A 7,642-nucleotide genomic window follows, 5' to 3' on the forward strand; every position below is an offset into this window, starting at 1 on the left:
TTGTGGGTAATTAATGGAAGAATGGCAATGGTTGAAGAAGGAAATGTGGGTAGGAGGTTTACACCACCCAAGGACCCACCGATGCCGAGTTTGAAAAATTTTCAACCATACCTATTCCCTTGGAGGCCGAAAAGCATTTTGAGGAGGCTCCAAGGAAATTCAGCCGGGAATAGAATGGGAGCGGGGAGGATGCTAAAACCATCTAAGGATCCGCCTAAGTTTAAATTGCATAACTCTCGGCCTAAACTTTTCCCATGGAGGCCTAAAGGTACCATGCTCTTGGTCTCCACAAGCTCATCATCCCGGAAGGTAATTCTTTTCTTTCATGGAAGTAGTTATGCTACATGTTACCGGGATGAACACATCCTCTTCAAGCCTCCTTAAGGTAAGAAAGAGGTACGTCGAGCTAATGACGTTAAACAAGCGCTTCTTGGGGGGCAACCCATGTTTTATTTTCTTCATTTGATTCTTTTCGTATTTTTAGTTAAGTGTAGATTGTGTTTTAGTTAAGTGTATTTGTGTTTCATTTATGTTTTTGTTGTGTGAATAAGTCCATGCTCACATGCTTTGTGCATTTTTCTCATCGTCCTTCTTGTAGTTTAATCATTTATGTTTTTGAGAAACTCATGTTTTTGATGTTATTTCATGCATTAGATCGAGTTTTTAAACTTTCTTTCAATGGTGGAGGTGTTCTAAATCCCTTTAAAACCTTTCTTATTCACTTGGAGAAGCAAATTTTGGGTCAAAAATGTTTCCTGGGTGCATACGGCCTCAATGAGGACCTCATTGAGGCAGTCTGCCCCATCCAGAATGTTTTAACTAGCCCATACGGCCTCAATGAGGTCCTCATTGAGGCCGTATGCACTGTAGCAAGAGCTATGTCTTAGCTTTTTGGCCACATTTTCTCACTCTTCTTTCTCCACCTTCTTCACCCGATTATCTCTCTTCTTTCTCCACTCATTCAATGGCAAAAAACTCTCATATCTTCTCCTAGATCACCTCCTAAACTCTTTGAGACTTCGATCTAATTGTTTACCAAAGTTTTAACTCGAGTTTTCTCAAGGTTTTGTCGGTAAGCTCTTTGATGCCCTAGTTTTATCTTCTTCATTCTTCTTGCATTATTGGAGCTTATTTATGGATTTTATCAAGTATTTGGCTTTATTTTTGTGGTGTGATTGTTGTGGATGATGTCTCCCTTGAATTTATGTAAAAAATTTTCGATTTTCATGTTTTTGGGGAGGTTCTTTCAAAGTGAACAGTACTCATACGGCCCCCATACGGCTGTATGGATACTATACATCATGTTTTTCATTGTTTCTTCATCTCTTACACCACATTTTGAATTATATTGGATTCCTCTATGCTTGATTGGGTTTTTCATGGTTTGTAGGAATGATGAGGATGAAGAAATTGGCAACAACCATGGAAATATGTTTACACCACATGAGTGACCACATTTTTGGGCATGAAGACCATAGAACAAAATATCACTTTGTGATGAGAAACCTAACTCTAAGGACAAGGACTAGCATGGACACTTTGTTTTGTTGTTTAGACTTTACTTTCTAATTTTTGTGTTAGTTTTTGCATGATTACTCCCCATTTCCTCTTTATAAATTTTTTGTGGAATGATGATGCCCTTTTATGCCATGCAGGGCATTAAGGGAGCTTGGTGAGCCTCTCCTCATTCCATGGAAGCCCGCGACATGAAAAGCTTACAACATCTTTTGTTCGGGTCACCTCTCGCCATGTGCACAAGATTTAACCGAGGAAGTTCGTTCCACCCTCCTCCATTATTTTCATTGCACATCTTATTATGTTTTTTCATAATTACTGTACATTGGGGACAATGTACAACACTAGCTGGGGGATGGGTGTATTGTATGTACTAGGGTTATTATTTACATGCTAGTGTACCCATGATGGCTTATTCATTCTTGTAAGGCTCTTCTAGCATGGTTTAATGAATGATGTGAGTTACATGCTTTGTGTGCTTTATTGAATCTTGTTTCACCTCTAGTATTGTCTTGTGCACTGAATCTTGTGTTGATGCCCTAGGAATAGCCAACATGACTACTCTATATCTCTTGAATGCTTAACACATCTTCGAGTATTTGGTCTTAGAGTACTAAGTTCCTTCATTCAATGAACTCTTAAGAACTTCTGAGTCTTGTTGAGCTAGCCCTAGTTTTGTGGCATGTAGAGTAGTCTGAAGACATGATCTAGGATGAATGTGAAAAAGAAAATGATAAAAAAAATAATAATAAATAAAATAAAAGATAGAATGAATGAAAAGAGAAAAATGAGTTTATGTCAGTATTCCTCTGCTAATGAAGCATGAATGCGTCTATGTAGGCTGTAATCGAGTAGTTGGGTGGCTCTTGTGCCTGACCAGCATGTGCACCCTCCAGAAAGATTTTTTGGTGCAGTCTATGTTAGTCAGACTCGAAAAAAAAATGAATGAAATGAAAATAAAAACCCTAGTGATCTTTTTGGCTACCTACTGTTGGTTCTGAGAAAGAAAAGGGAGTTAGTTCGAGTTCAAGACTTGGAAGGATCTTACTTGTTCATTGGAGTAGCACTTAGCATTTTAAGACTGAGTACTCTTGCATGTGGAGTGATTAGCATCTAGAGCTGTACTTATTGAAGTCAGTAGGCTGGACCAATTCAGGGCAGATGAAATACTAAGTTCACACACATGGCACAGACATATAAGAGGTGAGACAGGATCTTTCTTTTGTGCTTAATGTTTGTAACTCATTATCTTTTTATCATTTTCCAATGCTTGTAGAGTCTTGTATTTATTTGAGGCAGAGGTAATACATTTAGCCACCTATCATTATCTTTGTTTTTCATGATGTGTTTGCTTGGGGACAAGCAAATGCTTAGGTGTGGGAATATTTGATAATTGTCTAAATGTACGTATTTTAGTATATGTATTTGTTACCTCTACCATGTATTTTTATTAGAATTGATTCCCGTTTTGTACTTATTCATGTATTATTTGCTTTCCAGGGAACGGGAAAGCCATGGAGAACACGAAGATATAATTTGGGCGAAAAACAGAAGAAAACCAGGGCACGAGAATGCCATGGATTACTGTAGTAGTGGCACTTTAGCATCAATACTGTAGCAAGATCACTGTAGCTAATACTGTAGCACATGGAGAGTTTCAACTCAGGAATTGAATCATGGCATACGACCTCAATGCTGCATGGTATGGAGCCCATGATGATCACTCTAGCTGTAAAAGAAGATGTTTGTTTGAAGGCATACTGGCTCAATGAGGTGCTCATTGAGCCAGTATGGATACTATTCTGAGAGCATTTGTGGAGTTTGCCTACCCCAAACTGTGTCAATGAGGGGCTCAATGAGGTCGTCATTGAGCCAGTATACCACCCCAATGAGGTCCTCATTGAGCCCATTTTTGGAGAGTGATTGTGGACGCATATAAGGGGATCTTTGAGGACTTTTTGGAGAGACTTCTTCTTGGCCATTTAGGCCGCCGCCACCATACCTCCTTGAGGCCTTCCGGCCATATTCCGGCGACGAGCCTTGTGGGAAACGAGCACACATCATCACCAAGAGGGAGAGGAGCAAAGGATAAGGAGTTGGATTGAAGATCTAGACCACCATTGCATCACCATTTGAAGCTTCATCGATTCAAGGAGATCAAGATCGTAGAGAGAGTTTTCTTGCTTCTTTATTTTCTTTCTTTTCCTTGTATGTTGTATAAGTATCCCCCCATCATGAGGGATTAACTTATTTTGGTGTTTGGATGTGGATGAACCCTAGGGTGTATACTTGTGTATGAACTTGGGATGTTGTTCTTCATTGAATTTGATGGTTGTTTGAGATTCAATCTTTCGTGCTTTCATGTCTAGAATTACATGCATGGAGAGATCCGTAATTCTACTATGAGTTGTATACGTAGATGTGACCTACTCACATATACTAGATCTAGGAAAGGTTGAAAGTGATTTCTTATGCCGACACGCCGAGAGATTGGGTGTTGGTAGCCCTCCAGTGCTAGGTTTAAGCCGAAGAATAGTAGGTTTACTCCTATTAAATATTTCCTTAAACTCATTGCAATCGTAGATGGGTTAATCCGGAAGAGATTCCGATTAACACTCATATGCCGACACGCTGAGAGATTGGGTGTTGGTAGCCCTCCAATACTAGGTTTAAGCCGAAGAATAGTAGGTTTACTCCTATTAAAGATTTCCTTAAACTCATTGCAATCGTAGGTGGGTTAATCCGGAAGATATTCCGATTAACACTCATATGAGATTAGGGGTTAACCGCCGAGAAATTTGGGTTAACCTATTTATGAGATCTCTAGGTCTTAAATGCCGTCAATACACTTTTAACCATCCAAGTTTGGGACTTAATGACAATCCTAGGGGGATTCTTTGTCCAAACACTGCCTTCTCTTGCTTGGCACTCCCTTGTTTATTTATTTATGTGTGTTAGTTACCCGGCCATTGGATTATCTTAGTTTAGCTTATTTTATTTTATTTGTTCTTCTTACTAGGAGTCATAGGCTAGATAATAGATGAAGAGTGAGTAATAATACTTCCTTGGCCTCGTGGAATACTACGACCCCTGTGTCACTCACAGGGTATTACTTGGCGATCCTGTACACTTGCGGGCAATCAATCAGACTCTGCATCACATCGACCGACACTGACATAACTTGTTCCAGAGTTTGTGTCTCTTCCTGATTCGTCGGAGGTGTTCCATCCCAAAAACTTTCCTCACATGCCCACTGTAATGATTTCTCCTTGTAATTGGATATCATATCTTCTAAGCTGCATTCACCATGGAGACCCTCAAAATTACCAACATAGTCATTATTCACAAATCGAGATAATAGATCTGGAAACTTCAATTCTTTAGAAAACTGATCCTACAGATGATCAAAAGTAGAGCAAGAATTGTCCCTAAAGCTTTGAGCAGTTTATCCATGATGTAACCCTCTTGGAGTAAAGAGCAGTAAAAGAATTAATTTACAAAAAAAAACAAAATAATAAAATATACACAAAAAATAAAAAATTAATGGCTAGATTACTAAAAATGTAAACTTTTTCAAGAGTTGCTAGTCCCCAGCAACTGTACCAAAAACTTGATACGCTCATTGAGTAACCGCAAGTGCATGGATCATATAAGTAAAAAGTGTACCTGAACGAGTCCAGTCATCAAATCCCCAAGGACTGATATAGCTCTCAATACTTGCTCGATTTCTAATATCTAGCTGACTAAAGAGATTGATTAAAAAACAGCTTAAAACAATTAAAGAAATGCGGAAGGTGAAAGGAAAGAGAGGCAGGGTTTTGGTTCAAAGGATATCAGTGGGAAAGACAATGCTTCGTATTAATCCCCTTAACAAATGTATCGCCTAGGCAATGATTTCATGTACATGTTCTTGGACCATGGTGACCACTTACGGAGGGTTTGATAATATACAACCTCACTTAAGGCTCAGAGCGGACTCAACCCTTTCCCTAATGTGTGGCCTACTTAAATAGATCACTCAATCATCATCTAGACAGCGGGAGTACAACTAAGGTTAACATACCTCTTGATTGCAATTGCAACTACAGGGAACATGCATGCCAAATCAATGGTCATGTAGTTAGCGGTAATTCCCACGCTGAATTTTGCAACATACAACATCAAGGCAATCAACACAATGATGAGCAACCGAGATAAATAAGAGGGAGACCACAAAGAAACTCAATAATCAAAGCAACTAAGTCAATACATCACAAGTAAATGATTATAATCCGGGGCACCAAATGACAATTAGCCACTTATGGTTCTACAATCCATCAAAGAAAAGCAACAAGAGAAATAAATGTTATCCATAAAACTCCCTTCTTGCTTCACAATCCTCATTAGAGAGCCATCTATGATGATCTTGTCACCATTCTTCTATTCCCACGATGATCTCTCCACCCATATCTAGTCTTGAAAGGTGCTCAGCTATGCCTTCACCCTTGTCTCTCAAGAAGAGGAAGAAGATCCCTTTAAAACCTAACTTTATGGGACAAAATCACCATTCCCGATGTAAGCGTAACCATGCTTTTAGTCGTTCTCTTGACAGTGCTTTCTTTGGGGTATCTTGTAACTTGTTATCGGTGAGATTGTAACCCAACTTGAAATGTGCACGTGCATAAGCATGCATGTGCTTGTTGTCCATGCTTGAAGAGCACACTAGTGCTAGGAGCAAGGAAGCGGTGCTATTTTCTCTGTGGAAATCCCAGTAAAGTGCACGGGCGTAAGCACTCCTGTGCTTCAAAAGCACGATGGTGCTAGGGGTAGTGAAACGGTGCTTTTCAGTTTATACAGATTCCAGTGGAGTGCACGGGTATAAGCACGCCCTTGCTTTCAAGCACAGGTGTGCTTCCTTAGTTGGGTTGAAATTCTCTAAGTCCTAAAAAGTGCACGGTCGTAAGCATGGCCGTGCTTCCTGACTGTACTTGTCTTGAAAAGTGCATTCCAACTTCATTTCACACCGAAATTCATCTTTATTCATTCCTTTCACTCCAAGACCTGATTATCTGCATCATTTAACATATAAACCCCAAGTAGCATCAATTTATAATAAAAGAATGCAAAAAAGACAAGTAATTCACGCAATAGGGTATATAAAAATGTCTATATAAAATGCACTCATCAGTGTCTACTTAAAGTAATGCCTCCTAATCCTAAGAAATGGAAAATAAGTTATAAAAAATATGATTATATATTAATAGGATATGCTGGGCATAGTGTTGCTTACAGATTTCTTGTTCTGATAAGTGATGTGCTTGATAATAATACTATTACAAAGACTAAATCGTTGCAATTTTTTTAACATATTTTCCTTTGAAATATGAAAATGTTACTCATGAACCATTAGAGAAACCTATAAATATTTCCCAATAATCTTTAGAAATGATATTGAAAACTCATATGAAGGTTTGACAAGAAGTATCATACGAAGAAAAGAAACATCTTTTGGAAATAATTTTTATAAAAATTTAATTAAAAATAATCCTTTGCTCTTTTTTTAAGCAATTTTCTTCTTCTGGTGGACAATTTTGGAATGACGTTATTAACATCAAAATTGATGCTACCACAAAAAATCATACTTGGGTTTTGATTGATTTACCTTTGGAAATAAAACTTGATTGGTCACTAATGGGTTTTCCAAAGAAGATATAATCCTAATCATTCTATTGAAAAATATAACTAAAGTTTAGTTACAAATTTTTTTAGTTAAAAACAAAATACTCATTATTTTGATAAAATTCTTCCTATGACCGAAATTTCTTTAATTCAAGTTTTAATAGTTTTATCTTCAATCTATAAATCTATAAACTTGTAGTTCACCAAATGGATATGAAAACAACTTTTATAAATGGTGATTTAGAAGAAGAAATTTATATGACCTAGCCTGAGGGATATGTTGTTTTTGGTCAAGAAAATAAAGTATGTAAGCTTCTCAAATCCTTAAATGGTTTAAAATGTGTACCAAAATAATGTCATGAGAAACTTGACAAAATTTTAACTAGTGATGGATTTTCTTCTATTGAAGCAGATAGATGTGCATACACAAAATTGCTAAATGTTGAATGTGCAATTATTTGTTTATATG

The 7,642-nt window shown here is 37.7% G+C and overlaps 1 long non-coding RNA gene across 1 annotated transcript; it reads left to right on the forward strand.

Annotated features, from left to right (window-relative positions):
- The first annotated feature begins 888 nt into the window (after positions 1-888).
- Positions 889-3,316, forward strand: LOC120276451. The gene is made up of 3 exons (XR_005541247.1): positions 889-1,072; positions 1,391-1,773; positions 3,016-3,316. It is a non-coding gene; the product is annotated as an uncharacterized LOC120276451 (long non-coding RNA).
- Positions 3,317-7,642: the final 4,326 nt, after the last annotated feature.

This window comes from Dioscorea cayenensis, chromosome 14 (assembly GCF_009730915.1).
Source record: "Dioscorea cayenensis subsp. rotundata cultivar TDr96_F1 chromosome 14, TDr96_F1_v2_PseudoChromosome.rev07_lg8_w22 25.fasta, whole genome shotgun sequence".
In the NCBI taxonomy this organism is placed as follows: Eukaryota; Viridiplantae; Streptophyta; class Magnoliopsida; order Dioscoreales; family Dioscoreaceae; genus Dioscorea; species Dioscorea cayenensis.